The sequence below is a fragment of the Rhinopithecus bieti genome, unplaced genomic scaffold (genome assembly GCF_001698545.2).
Source record: "Rhinopithecus bieti isolate Rb0 unplaced genomic scaffold, ASM169854v2 scaffold_41912, whole genome shotgun sequence".
Classification (NCBI taxonomy): domain Eukaryota; kingdom Metazoa; phylum Chordata; class Mammalia; order Primates; family Cercopithecidae; genus Rhinopithecus; species Rhinopithecus bieti.
Window position 1 is genome coordinate 114,243 of NW_016816900.1, and position 14,838 is coordinate 129,080.

The 14,838-nt window shown below is 39.8% G+C and overlaps 1 pseudogene across 1 annotated transcript in view; it reads right to left on the reverse strand.

Moving 5' to 3' along the window:
• Positions 1 to 414: 414 nt before the first annotated feature.
• LOC108517511 (60S ribosomal protein L19 pseudogene) overlaps positions 415 to 14,838 on the reverse strand; it is a 28,981-nt pseudogene continuing 14,557 nt past the window's right edge. The window contains exon 3 of the transcript XR_001882124.1: positions 415 to 1,117. The product of XR_001882124.1 is annotated as a 60S ribosomal protein L19 pseudogene (transcript). The remainder of the gene's footprint in view (positions 1,118 to 14,838) is intronic.

Consider the following 14,838-nt stretch of genomic DNA (forward strand, 5'->3'; position numbering starts at 1 on the left):
GTGGGGAGGAAGAATCAGCCACTGGTGGGGCTCTGCATGGCCCCAAGCCACTTCTCATTCCTCCTCCTGATGTGCTTTGATACAGTTCTTTTACTTGCCATGGTACTTCGGGTAGAAATAGATATATTTAAGCAGCTGTTCACTCTCATCTTAAGGACTCATTAGCATTTTAAGAGCTGTTGATAAAGAACCTAAATGAAAAGAAAAAAGTCTCGAAAAGGAACTTCACACAAAGAGCATTGCTGAAGAGTCTCCCCTTCTCCTAAGGGCTCACGTGTGGCAGAAAGTCCTCAGGACTCATGGCAATTGATCCAACAGCCATGTTTCAAATGGTAGGCAGGGATCTGAGAAAGCTGGTATGACCATGCTTTAATGTAAAAAAGATTTGTCTTTCCACACTTTTTTTTTTTTCTTCAGATAAAGGCTTGTTTTATTTTAATGGCTGATCTATGTAATCACAGAGGCCAGTATGTACAGACAAAGGGGGAGCTTTTATTTCTTGGTCTCTTCCTTCTTGGACAAAGTCTTGATGATCTCCTCCTTCTTGGCCTGGAGGCGCTCTTCACGGCACTTGCGTGCTTCCTTGGTCTTAGACCTGCGGGCCTCAGCCTGGTCAGCCAGGAGCTTCTTGCGGGCCTTGTCTGCCTTCAGCTTGTGGATGTGTTCCATGAGAATACGCTTGTTTTTGAACACATTCCCCTTCACCTTCAGGTACAGGCTGTGATACATGTGGCGATCAGTCTTCTTAGACTCACGGTATCTTCTGAGCAGCCGGCGCAGAATCCTCATTCTCCTCATCCACGTGACCTTCTCTGGCATTCGGGCATTGGCTGTACCCTTCCGCTTACCTATGCCCATGTGCCTGCCCTTGCGGCGGGCCAAGGTATTTTTCCGGCGTCGCGCCCGGGAATGGACTGTCACAGGCTTGCGGATGATCAGCCCATCTTTGATCAGCTTTCGGATCTGCTGACGGGAGTTGGCATTGGCGATTTCATTGGTCTCATTGGGGTCTAACCAGACCTTCTTCTTGCCACAGCGGAGGACACTAGAGGCGAGTCTTCTGAAGCCTGAGCATACTCATGGCTGCGGCCGCAGCAGCGAAAGGAAAGTTTCCACACTTTTGATAACACAATTAGAACAGTCTCATTGGTTCTAAAAATTAGAATGATTTTAACACTGGCCTGTAAACAATGAGGTGATGAATAAAAATCCCTGGCTGGCTGCTCCAATGGTCTGAACAGATCTTGGTGTAGCTTTTCCCCGATTCCATCTTCATCTGAATGATGCTGTGGCGCTCCCTCCCCCAATGCTTCAAACCCAAAATCTTAGAAACTGGAGTCCACTGCAGGGTGTCCACTAAGATCACAGCCATGCTTCTAGAGAACAGATATGAAAACCCCCTCAGGGATTTTTTTTCATGGTGGCAAAACATCCTTAACTTGCACAATCTTTTTTCGTTATTGTATACAGACGGGTCACAAAAAATTTAGGGAGAATATAACAAAATTGTATTCCCTTGAATTTCTTTCTTCAGGAAACCTTTAACAGTACAACTTTTGATGAATGCAGGCATATTTTTGAAAAGAAATTTTCTCTACAATGTGTGAAAATTATATAAGAAATGGAAATTAATTAGAAAACTGAAAGAGAAATAGCTTCCAAGAAAAAAAGTGGAGGAAGGGGATATGTAGCGTTACTATTGCTATTCATCTCATTCTACAGAAATTTATTTTCTTTCAAGACATCTCTCAAGAAAAAAAAAAATCTGAGCATGATGACTGATAGTGCTACTGTTCTTTCTCTAAGACCCAGGGCTTGGGAGTTGAGTTATGACTTCCTAGTATGAAGTTATGACTTCCTAGTTATGAAGACTTTTGCCAGTTGGGTACCTCAAAAATCTGTCTCACATTCTGCTTCTGAGACACAAAGACAAGGCCCACAAAACATCCCTGTGTCTCCAGGAAGTGCTACTGAAAAGGAAGCCAGGCTTCCTTAACTCTATTGTTTCATGTGCTAGATGATTTTTTCTCAAATCGTGGAACTTTCTCCTGTCACTTCTAAAATGTGACTTTCATAACAACTGGGGCAGGTAACTCAGTTGTGATAATCTTCATTTTATTGACAACAAAATGGAGTCAATGGAGAGATGCCACTGGGAATAGTGAAGTAAGGATTTCCAAAAGTCTGCTCCTCAATAACAGCAGTGTGAACATTGGCAAAATTTATCAGCTTTTCCAAAAATCTACAAATTAAGCAAAGGACTGTAGCAATCTGAAGGGAGTTTACTAAAAACACAACAACAAAATAAACAGATGAATCTTGGTAATAACAGTGGTATTTTGCTTCATCTATTCCCATGCCTCTTTCCCCAGCTCTGTGGTAGCCTTGAAAACACCAGGCTCCCAATCATGGTAGCTGTGAAAAACGGCAGCCGAACAAGCACTGAGGGAATGAAATGAACTTTCAGCTCCCCAAAGTCCCATCTCTTGAGAACTGTCATTATGTGACTGGCCTGGCAGCTCTCAGGAAACCCCAACTTGCAGTGCCTGTCTTTATTTGACCTGACTCAGAGCTCCCTCCTTGTGAAGAGCTTTTCCTCATGACATTTGTTGAAAATAATTGGTAGCAATTATTTACTATCTTAGTTGCCTGAGGTGGTGACACGGAGGAAACAAGAAACTGATTAAAAAACTTAAAAGAAAGAGCTGAGGAAGGAGATATCTATAGGAGACTTTGAAAAACCTCAAAACATCTCTGGTAATGTAGGAGGCCATATGCATGTGTGGGACTTGGTACATACCCAGGACAAATCCCTAGACTCCAAGCTCTTATCTCTGGCTGACTTCAAAGATATGCGAGCAGGAGGTAAAGACTAAGGCAGTGTTGTAAACTGCCTGCCAGAGCGCTGAAACCATGCCCCAATGCACACATTTATTCACTCAGCAAAGCCTGTGGAACTTATTGACAAGACATTTAAAGACATTTCTGTCTCATTGTTAGTTGACCACTAAACTAACTGAACAGAGGCTTTAGAGGTCACAGAAGACAAGGAATACAGACTTTACAGAATTACTTCAGGAAAGTCACTAGGCAAACAGAAAAAACAACAATAAGAAATAACCACAAACCTAGGAGAAGAGGGATATGAATTTCAAGTTATTGGATTATATTATTTAAAATGTCTAATTTTCAATAACAAAAAATGAGACATGCAAAGAACAAGAAAGTACAGCCCATATACAAGAATAAAAAAATCAGTCAATGGAAACTGTTCCCCAAAAACCTCAGACATCAGATTTGCTATTAAAAAAAGACCTTATTTAACCTATTTTAAATATGTTCAAATAACTTAAGGAAGCTTTGTCTAAAGAAGTAAAGGGTAAGAACTGTATCTCCCCAGAAAAGAATATCGATAAAGAGATACAAGTGATTTTTTTAAAGAACATAATAGAAATTCTGGAGGTGAAAATCACACTAACTGAAATGAAAAATTCACTAGAGTTTCAAAGGCAAATTGGAGATGGCAGAAAAATAATTAGTGACCTTGAAGATAGAACAATTGAGATTATACAGACCGAGGAATGGAAAGAAAAAATAATAAAGAAAAAGGAATAGAGCCTCAGAGACCTGCAGAACTCATTCAGCACACCAACACACAGATACTGGGAGTTGCGGAGATACAGAACAAAATAACAGGGGCAGAAAGAATATTTGAAAAAATAATGACCAAAACCTTCTCAAATCTTATAAAAATATGTAAATCTACATGTCCAAGAAGTACAATGAATTCCAAGTAGGATGAACTCAATATTTATATCAAAACATATCATAATCAAATTTTCCAAAGCCAAAGACAGAGAATCTTGAAAGAAGAAAACTAGAAGTAACTCATTGTATAAGGGACATTCTAAGTCAAATTACCAGCTGATTTCACAATAGACACCATAGTGGCCAGAAGGTAGTGAGAAGACACTTTCAAAGTGCTCGAACGAAAAGCAAGCAAACAAAAGCTATCAACAAAGAATTCTATAAAAGGAAAACTCTCCTCCAAAATTAATAAGAAATTAAGACATACCCAGATTTATTTTAAAACTGTGAGCGTCTGTTGCTAGAAAATTTTTCTTATAAGAATTGACACAAGGCCAGGTGCGGTGGCTCACGCCTGTGATCCCAGCACTTTGGGAGACCAATGCAGGTGGATCATGAGGTCTGGAGTTCAAGACCAGCCTGGTCAAGATGGTGAAACCCCATCTCTACTAAGAATACAAAAATTAGCCAGGAGTGGTGGCGGGTGCCTGTAATCCCAGCTACTCGGGGGACTGAGACAGAGAATTGCTTGAACCCAGGAGGCAGAGGTTGCAGAGAGCCGAGATCACACCACTGCACTCCAGCTTCGGCGACAGAGAGAGACTCCATCTCAAGAAAAGAAAAAAAGAATCAACACAAAAAAGAACACTGGTAATCCCAGCATTTTGGGAGGCCAAGGAGAGCAGATTATGAGGTCAAGAGATCAAGGCCATCCTGGCCAATATGGTGAAATCCCGTCTCTACTAAAAATACAAAAATTAGCTGGGCATGGTGGCACATGCCTGTGGTCCCAGCTACTTGGGAGGCTGAGGCAGGAGAATCACTTGAACCTGGGAGTCAGTGATTGCACTGAGCTGAGATTGCGCCACTGCACTCCAGCCTGGCGACAGAGCAGGACTCCATCTCGAAAAACAAACATACAAACAAACAAAAGAACACTGGTAAAGGTAAACACAGGTAAACATAAAAGACAACAAAGGTGCAATTTTTCTTTTAATACTTTGTTCTATTCGATTTTAAATACAACAACATAAAGCAATAATCATAAAACTGTACTAACGGGCTTATAATGTATTAAGATGCAATTTCTATGATAATGATAGCACGAATTAGGCGAGTAGGAAATGGAACTATATAGGAACAATGTTTTTATATACATTATTGAAATGAAGTTAGTATTAATCTAACTATATTATTATACAATTAGATGTTAATTGCAATGCCCAGGAAACAATTAAGAAACTAACTCAAATTATAGTTTAAAAAAAGCAACAAGAAAATTAAAACAGTAAGCTACAAAATATCTATTTAGAGCAAAAGGCAGAAATAGATAAACACAAAGGACATAAGATATGTAGAAACAATATAATGTGAGATATAAGTTCTCCCTTATCAGTAATTATTAAAATGATTAAATATTCTAACTAAAATGCTAAGATCAAAACTATCAGTAGTTAAAAAAACAGAATCAACTATCTTTAAGAGATAAACTTTAAATTCAAATAAACAAGTAGTTTGAAAATAAAAGAATGAAAATGTTTAGCCATGCAAACCGTGCCAAAAGAGAACTGAGGAGCCTAAACTAATATCATACAAAATAGACTTCAACAAAAATAATGCTACCAGAGACAAATGAGGAGGACATTTTATAAAGATAAAAGTGTCAACCATCAGGAAAACATAGCAATTATTTAAAAAAATGCACCAAGTAACACAGACCAAGAACAGAAAGCAATAACTGATTTAATTAAAGGAAGAAATAAAAAATTCATCAATAATAGCTGGAGACTTCAATATGCACTTTCAGTAATAGATAGAATAACCAGACAGAGGAAGAATAAAGTTGCATGACTCTCACTTTTCAATTTCAAAATTTACTACGACACTATAGTGATCAACACAATGTAGAACTGGCATAAGGACTGATGTATAGATCTCTAAAATTGAATTGAGAGTCCAGAAATAAGCCCTTAACATTTATGGTCAGTTAACTTTTGACAAGGGTGCTAAAATTATTCAGTGGAGACAGAAATGTCTTTTTAATAAGTGATGGTAAGACAACTGGATATACATATGCAATACTCTACCTCACACCATATAAAAAATTAACTCAAAATGGATTAAAGAGCTAAATGCAAACCTAAAGCTATAAAACACTTATAAGAAAACGAAGAAAACCTAGGCATACATATTCATTAACTCAGATTAGGCAATGGCAATGTTTTCTTAGATATGACACCAAAAGCACAAACAAAAATTAGATACATTGGCCTTTTTCAAAACTTATATGTGCTTCAGTGGATGCAATGAAGAAAGTGAAAATTCAACCCACAGAATGGAAGGAAATACGTATCTTACAGGTAACCAGACATTAAAGAACACTTAGAACTCAATCATAAAAAAGGAGTAATCCAATTTAAAATGGGCAAAATACTCGACATTTTTCATTAGGCAAACCCCAGTGAGATACAACATTATAGCCACTAGGATGGGTATCAGATTAAAAACCCCAGTGAGATATAACATTATAGCCACTAGGATGGGTATCAGATTAAAAACCCCAGTGAGATATAACATTAAAGCCACTAGGATGGGTATCAGAACAAATCATAGCACCCTACAAGTGAAGTGCTGGAGTAGATGTGAAGAAATTGCCACCCTCCTGCATTGCTGGTGGGTGCATTGGAAAATGGTACAGCTGCATTGGAAAACAGTTTGTCAGTTCGTCAAAAAGTTAAACATAGAGCTACCCAATGACCTGGTAATTCCACTCCTAGTTATCTACCTGAGAGAGGTGAAACATACCCCCAGAAAAATGTGTACACAAATGTTCATAGGCACTTTATTCATAATAGCCCCAAATTAGAAATGACCAAAATGCCCATCAGTTGGATCAATTGGTGAAGAGATAAACAAAATATAATGTTATCTATACATAGACAATTATTCAACCATAGAAAGGAAAAAAGTATGGATACATGCTACAATGTAGATGAACCTTGAAAACATTATGCTAAGTGAAATAAGGCAGACACAAAAAGCCACATACTGTGTGATTCCTTTTATCGGCAATATCAAGAACAGGCAAATCTATAGAAACAGAAAACTAATGAGTGATTTCCATAGGCTGATGTGAGATTGGAATGGGGAGTAACTGTTAATGGGCCCAGGGTTGCTTTTGTGATGAAAATGTTCCAGAATTAGATAATGGGGATGGATTACAACTTCTTGAATATACTAAAAACCATGGAAATGTGTGCTTTGAAAAGATGAATTTTAGGACATGTGAGTTAGAATAAATAATTGAAAGAAAAAATGTATCAGTTGATGGACAATTCAGCAGCAAGATTTTTAAGCATTCTTAAATGTATGCTGCATTCAGGCTACATAAATACAAATGTAATTCTGACAGGACACATTTTTCCAGTATTTACAAGAGCTTAAGGTTGTTTAATAGACCTTATATGGATCATGTCTCATTTAATCTCAAAACAGCAATCCTATAAGGGAAGTACACTTATTTCCCCAATTTACACAACAGGATTTGAGGCACACAGAATTTAAGCAACTTGCACTGAATGTCATTCCTGTCTTGTCAGCTGAAGAAATTTTAAAATAAAGTAACTTCACATTGTTATTTTCTAAGATCCCAAGAACAATGCAATTTTCTTTTGTTTATGTTGCTCCTCACTTTAGTTTGTTTGTTTACTTCCAAAGATAGGTACTCTATAACTCCCATTTTACAAGCAAGAAAACAAAGTTATTGAGAATTGAAATAAAATATCCAAAGATATTCAGCTACTGAGTGGCAGTACTAGAATTTAAATCTAGTGAGTCTGTTAAGAGGAAGAAAAGGATATTTGTTGAACCATGTCTGCTTATGGAAGCTGGAGTCAGGAGAGGCTCCACGTACCCACCTCCACAGTGGGTTTTTTTAATTTAAGAAAAACAATGATAGTCACAGTGCACTATTTATTAGGCACCGTGGCTGTTAAAATGCCTATGGACTATTTATATTATATTTTGAAAAAGAAAAACTATAGGTATAGAAAGCAGACCCGTGGTTGCCAGTTTGGGGTGGGTCTGAGAAGAGGAGCTGACTACAAGGGGCACAAGGGAACTTCTGAGGCAATGGAAATGTTCTCTGTCTTGATCACGGTGGTTATAGAACGGCATATATTTGTCACAACGAATAGAGCTGCATACTAAAAAAGGGGAACGTTACTTTATGTAAATTATACTCTGACAACCTGACATTGAAATAAATAGAATCAGCCGGGCACAGTGGCTCACGCCTGTAATCCCAGCACTCTGGGAGCCCAGGGCAGGCGGATCACGAGGTCAGGAGATCGAGACCATCCTGGCTAACACGGTGAAACCCATCTCTACTAAAAAAAAAAATACAAAAAATTATCCGGGCGTGGTGGCGGGTGCCTGTAGTCCCCGCTACTCGGGAGGCTGAGGAAGGAGAATGGCGTGAACCTGGGAGGCGGTGCTTGCAGTGAGTCCAGATCGTGCCACTTCACTCCAGCCTGGGTGACAGAGCAAGACTCCGTCTAAAAGAAAGCAAGACAGAGAGAGAGAGAGAGAGAGAAATTGAATCAGTGACATCCGAGGCTGACCTGTGGGTTAGAGACAGAGCCAAAAAGGGGACCCAGGTCAGCTGTTGCAATAAGCTAAGCAAAGTCTGAGAGCCCAGAACTCAACGCCATGCCTACATCCCCCTCACCCGCAGGAAACGTAGACAGCTCCTCCTCCACATGTCTGAACAGAAACCTTCATTACCATATGCTGAAACTTCGATGTGAAAGGCTGCCCTCTTAAATCTTATTTCTCCAGCAAGTACATTATAAATCCTTTTAGGAACTATTTCCTCTAGGGGCTTTCCGCTCCAAGAGCAGAAATGAAAACCAAAGACAGATATATTAATAGCCACATTCTTTAGCAAGAAGAGTCACGTTGGTGCCTTGTGAGATTAGAGAGTTGTGACTGTTAGCACACATGCAGAAAGCTTCCTCTGATTAATCTAGTTTGCCAATTTATAGTTTACAAAGCCAGTAGATCCAGAACATCAGGAAGAGGTATGCTGGGTTGTCAGATCTTCTAAGCAGACACAGAAATGGGGAGCCACTGGTGGTCCTGGACACACAGCTGCCCAGGGTCCCAGAGAGATCTGTCAGCAGATTCCATGGGAGCTGAGTCAGTCTAGCATCCACGCTCTTCTCCAGCAAAGCACAAATGCCCTCTGATATGATCCTCTGTGCATCCATGGATCATATCTGGGCAACAAAATGTGTGTAGTTAAAGAGAGGCAGAGAATGGAAACAGGCAGGTTGTCACCATGCCATGGATGTAGACTTCTCAATACCTGATTTTTAAATCAGTATTTTAGCAAAAGTAATCACACTTATTATGAGCCTGGCACCATTCTATGTATTTTAGAGCTATCAAGCCTTAATCCATTGAAAATAGTATCTATGGAGTAGGTAATATTATCTCCATATCAAAAATTGTGGAAATTGAGGCAAAAGGTAGGTGAGAAACTTCCAAAACCAACAAGGTAGTGAGGAGCTATGACAGGACTTAAATCCACACAATCCATCTCTGGTGCCCTGCTCTTGACTAATGTATGTTTCCTTTCCGTGTTCACATCAAAATGCTTCAGGTATTTATATGTTCATAGATAGTACAGGTAGATAGTTATCAGGATGTATAGATAGAAAGTATGTACGTATGAATGGATGTATGAATGAAGAAAAAGAGGGAAGGATGAAGGGAAAAAGGATGGATGGGTACATGAATGGATAGATGAATGGATGGATACATATGCATGAATGGAACAAGAGAGGGAAGGAGGAAGGGAGAAGTGAGGGAAGAAGGAAGGAAATAGGGATGTATACAGGGAGCAAGGGATAGAAGGAAACAGGAAAGGAGAAGGAGGAATAGATGGGTAGGTAGAGAAAGGGTGAAAATAGAGGAGAAAGGGGAGGGAGAAATTTATGGATGGGTGGGTAGGTGACAGCATTGAGGGAGGAGGTGATGGATGAATAGATGGATAAATGGAAAGATTAATTTTGGGGTTAAATATTTACTTATTGAGTGTTTTTTGACTTCAGTGTATGAAAATACAGGATACTGCAACAAATGACAGAAAACTCTATATATTTGCAGCAAGTAACAATACTAAGCATTTACAAATTTAGACATTATTTTCTTAATCTGGTCTCAATGATTTTGAAGCCACCAAATAAGGCCCTTAATTAATATGCATTTTTAAGAAGAAAGAGGAGGTGGAAAAGCAGAAGATGCCAACCAAAAAAATTGCTATCCCGGATTCCACAACTAATTAAACCCTAGACATATTAATACCCACATTCTTTAGCAACCCTTGCACTAGGTCAGTGCATGATTCAAGGGCATCACATTTATTGTGCACTTTATTTCTATGATTATGACATTGTAACACATAAATAAATAATTATACAACTCACCATAACGTAGAATAAGGGGAGCCCCAAGCTTGTTTCCCTGCAACTAGATGGTCCCATCTGCAGGTGATGGAAGAAGTGACAGATCATCAGACATTAGATTCTCATAAGGAGCATGCAGTCTAGATCCCTCCCATGTGCAGTTCACAATAGGGTTCATGCTCTCATGAGAATCTAATGCTGCTGCTGATCTGACAGGAGGCGAAGCTCAGGTGGTAATGTAAGCAATGGGGAGCGGCTGTAAATACAGATGAAGCTTTGCACACTCGCCCACCACTCACCTCCTGCTGTGAGGCCCAGTTCCTAATAGGCCAAGGACTGGTACTAGTCCATGGCCCAGGGGTTGGGGACCCCTGCTCTAGTTCACAAGAATGAGCTATGGATGCCAAAAGCATATTGAAAGCCAAGATGAGGATTTATTAAAGTCAAGATGAGGATTTAGAATCTGAGAAGAAATGACCAAGCCAGGAGAGAGAAGGGTGAACTCTTGGCTCAGCTCCCATCAGGCAAGCCCCTCATCCTGACAAGATAGTGTTAGGGAAACAAGAAGGGGAAGGGCACTGGGAAATGGAAAGAGAATTAGATGAGCCTCCAGCTAGCCATAATGTCTGATTAGCAGCATTGCAGAAGCTGACATTCCCCTATGGGTGGACAACTAGGAACAATAACTCCTATTTGACCCTCAAGTTATAATTTTAATATATATTAAGTTGTAGATGTATATACTCTTCTTACATACAAAGAAACCAAAATACACAGTGTTTTTATTTTAGTAAGAAACCATACTATTGTTGGCCCACTCAAACACTGCTTCAGCTGCTAAAAACAATTCAAAGACTGTACCTCTATCTTTAGGAGACTCAGAGAGAAGATTATGTACACTCTAACCAAAAAAGGTAATAATTTAAATTACACGGAATATTAAACTATACGTGTTCTATCAATTAGCTTTTGCTATGTAACAAATCACCCCAAAATTTAGCAGCTTAAGGAAACAATCATTTTTTAGCTTGTGATTCTGTGAGTTAGTAGGTAATTCTTCCAGTCTAAGCTGGTGTGGCTGGTATTTGTGGTCAGTGGCAGGGCTGGCTCATGGCTGAATAACCCAGGGTGGGCTTGCTCACATACGTGGCACACTGAGGGCCAGGGCATAGGGGTGACCAGGCCGTATCCCTCTCACCATCCAACAAGCTGGTCCGGTCTTCTTCAAACAGCAGCAGTTGAAGGGCTCCAGAAGCTGCAGGATAATAAGTCCCAGGGCACAGCGCCTTTCAAAGCCCTGCTTGTGTCGCTTTTGCTCGTGTCCCATTGGCCAGTGAGGTCACAGGGCCAACCTAGACTTAAGAGAGAGAGAAAGGACTTCTCTGTGTCTTGATGGGAGGAGCTAAGTCACATTGTAAGGAGAAGAAGGCACATAGGAGGATCTGTAGCTATTTTATAATCTGCCACACACACCAGTGATACACATATTATGTACATGTATATGCAGATTAAGATTCAACATTGAGTCAATCCAACTATCTCAGTGCCAGTGGATTTTAACAGGTTGGGAGATATAGAACCCATCTGAAAACCTCATGAACTCTCTGCACCTTCTCTTTTAAAGGTGTACATGCATATTAGCATGGTTTTTCTCTCAAATGCTGGTTAACAAATTGAGAGACATGTTGTGAACCAACCGGTCTGTACTCCTAAAAAATGTCAAGGTCAGACGACAGAAAGAAAGACTAGAAATTTCCAGATGAAAAGACACTAAAGAGGCATGCCAACTACATGTGATACAGGACCCTAGAATGTGATCTGGACCTGGAAGGAAAAATAGCTATGAAAGATGATGTGGAAGCTGAATAATGGCCTTGCAAAGACACCAGCATCCTAATCCCAGAGTACATGAATGCATTCCTTCACAATGGCAAAAGGGATTTTGCAGATGTGATGAAGTTAATCTTAAAATGGGAGATTACCCTGGATTATCTGGGGGTGGAAGAGTCTAAATGATATCACAGGTTTCCTTATGAGAGGGAGGCGACAGAGTCGCAGGTAAGAAGGTAGTGTGACAACAGAAACCTGAGGCTGGAGTGAGCTGAGCATGAAGACAGGAGCCAGAGAATGCGGGCGGCCTCCAGGAGCCAGGGAAGGCTGGGAGGAACGGACTCTCCCCTGAAGGCTGCAGAAGAAATCCAGTCTGGCCAACACCTAGCTTTTAGACTTCTGACCTTCAGAGCTGTAATAGAATAAACAAGTGTTATTTTAAGCCACCAAGTTTGTGATAATTGAATATAGCAACCATGGGAAACTAGTACTGCTATTACTGGCAATTGGCAAATGTGCATATGGGCTGTGGGTGAGATAATTGTACAGTATTAAATTTTCTGATTTTGATAATTATACTGCATTTGTGTTAGAAAATTCCCTTATTTTCAGAAGGTACATTCTGAAGTCACTAAGGGTAAATAGATACAAAACCTCCAAATCATTTTCCAATGATTTAGGGGAAAAATGCATACATCTGTATACACACACACACACACACATACACACATGCATCTATGTAATGGCTATACATATAAGAGATCAAATACCTATATAGTTACATAATAAACATATCTAAAACTTTATGAAATGTAACTGTATTCACATCATATACATGAATGTACACAAGTATATAAATACATTTTTTACATCTATACATAAAATACATATTTGCATATTATACAAAATATATAAATGAAAAACAATGTCTATATATTATATTTATATATTTATCAAGAGAGAATGATAAAGCTGATGGAAGAAAATGTAAATACTTGGAGAATATGGGTAAAGTATATAATGAAAGTTGTTTTCTTATTCTTGCAATTTTCTGAAAGTTTGAATTACATCAATATAAAACATAACACAAAAAACAATTTTAAAACCTTGGGAAATTAGGAAAAGATTCCAGGATTTTAAGTAGCCTAAAGGCCAACCCAAAACCTCAGCTCAGAAACACGTGGCCTTCATGTGGCATATGGAAGTGAAGAGTAAGATAAGAATGCTTTGAAATAACAGCATGTGTCCACACATTGAAGGGAGCAGATGACCTTACTGGATGGGATGGTTATGTGGCTATTCTTTGGTTTTTATCCACAGGGTGTAACAAGCCTCACTGCACAGAATCTGTTCCTCCTTCTAAACTGCTGCCCAAGTGAACTTTCCAGATCCGTTTGCCAGAGGGCGGGTGGAGTCTGCTTGGGTTGAGAGGCACGCAGGCTCTTCTCCCCTTGCCCAGTCTCCACTCTCCCCTCTGAAGGAGGCAGTGATCCCCTGGGTCAGGCTCCCCTGGCTCAGTGCTGTGTGTCCCAGGGCACTGCACTGTGGAGACGCTCATTGTGATTGGCCTAAGGGTGTGGAGGTGGGGACAGAGTCCTGGGCTGCTGTCACGGTGGAGCTGGCTGTGTGGTGGAGATGGAAAGGAGAGTGAGGATCCCAGGATGGAGCTCACCATGGCCAACAGACCCCTGGAAAGGAGCGTTATGCCTGGGGTGGGCACCAGAGGAGAGCAGGTGTGCGAGAGCCTGGCTGGGAAGCCTCTGGAACTGTATTGCTTGGAGCTGATATAATTGCTGGGTTTCACTTGTAATGTTTTCTCCTCTAAATATTGAACTTCTTGAGGGAAAAGCACCATCCTGCACTTTCTTTGCACATCTCACAGCACCTTCCATGATGTAAAAGAGCAAATATTTATGCATAAAATTATAAACCTATGAGGGATCATAATGTATACAAATATGCAGTTTCTTAACATCATATAAAGAAAAAAATATAGTGTGGTGGGAATGTAAAATTATATCTTATTTAGTGCTTGGAATAGAAAGAAATCAAACTACGCCTCTGAGAACACTGTCATAACAGGGAATTTTCCTGGTTATAATTTTGTTTTAATTTCAGAATTCATGAATTCTAATCAAGATGGAGAAACGGTATCTTAGTTTTCAGGCATAATCACTACCTCTACATTTTCAAATCTTAGCCTTTTTCATGTGTGCCATATTTTATTCATATAGTAGCTCCTTCTCTCCATCACTGAATAGCATATTTTATAATTATGGACAATTATTATAAATGGTTGTTACCCATAACAAAAATAAAGCAACAGCAGAAGGACATAGAAGCTTGTTAGAAATTAAGTAAATAGGCTGAGCATGGTGACGCATGCCTGTAATCCCAGCACTTTGGGAAGTCAAGGCAGGCAGATCACTTGAGGTCAGGAGTTCAAGACCAGCCTGGTCATTGGCCAACATGGTGAAACCCCATCGCTACTAAAAATACAAAGATTAGCTAGTCATGGTAGCAGGCACCTAATCCCAGCTACTTAGGAGGCAGAGGCTGTAGAATTGCTTGAATCTGGGAGGCAGGAGAATTGCTTAAACTTGGGAGGCAGAGGCTGTAGTAAGGCAAGATTGCACCACTGCACTCCGAGCATCTGGGCAATAGAGTGAGACTCGGAAAAAAGAAAGAAAGAAAGAAAGAAAGAAAGAAAGAGAGAGAGAGAGAGAGAGAG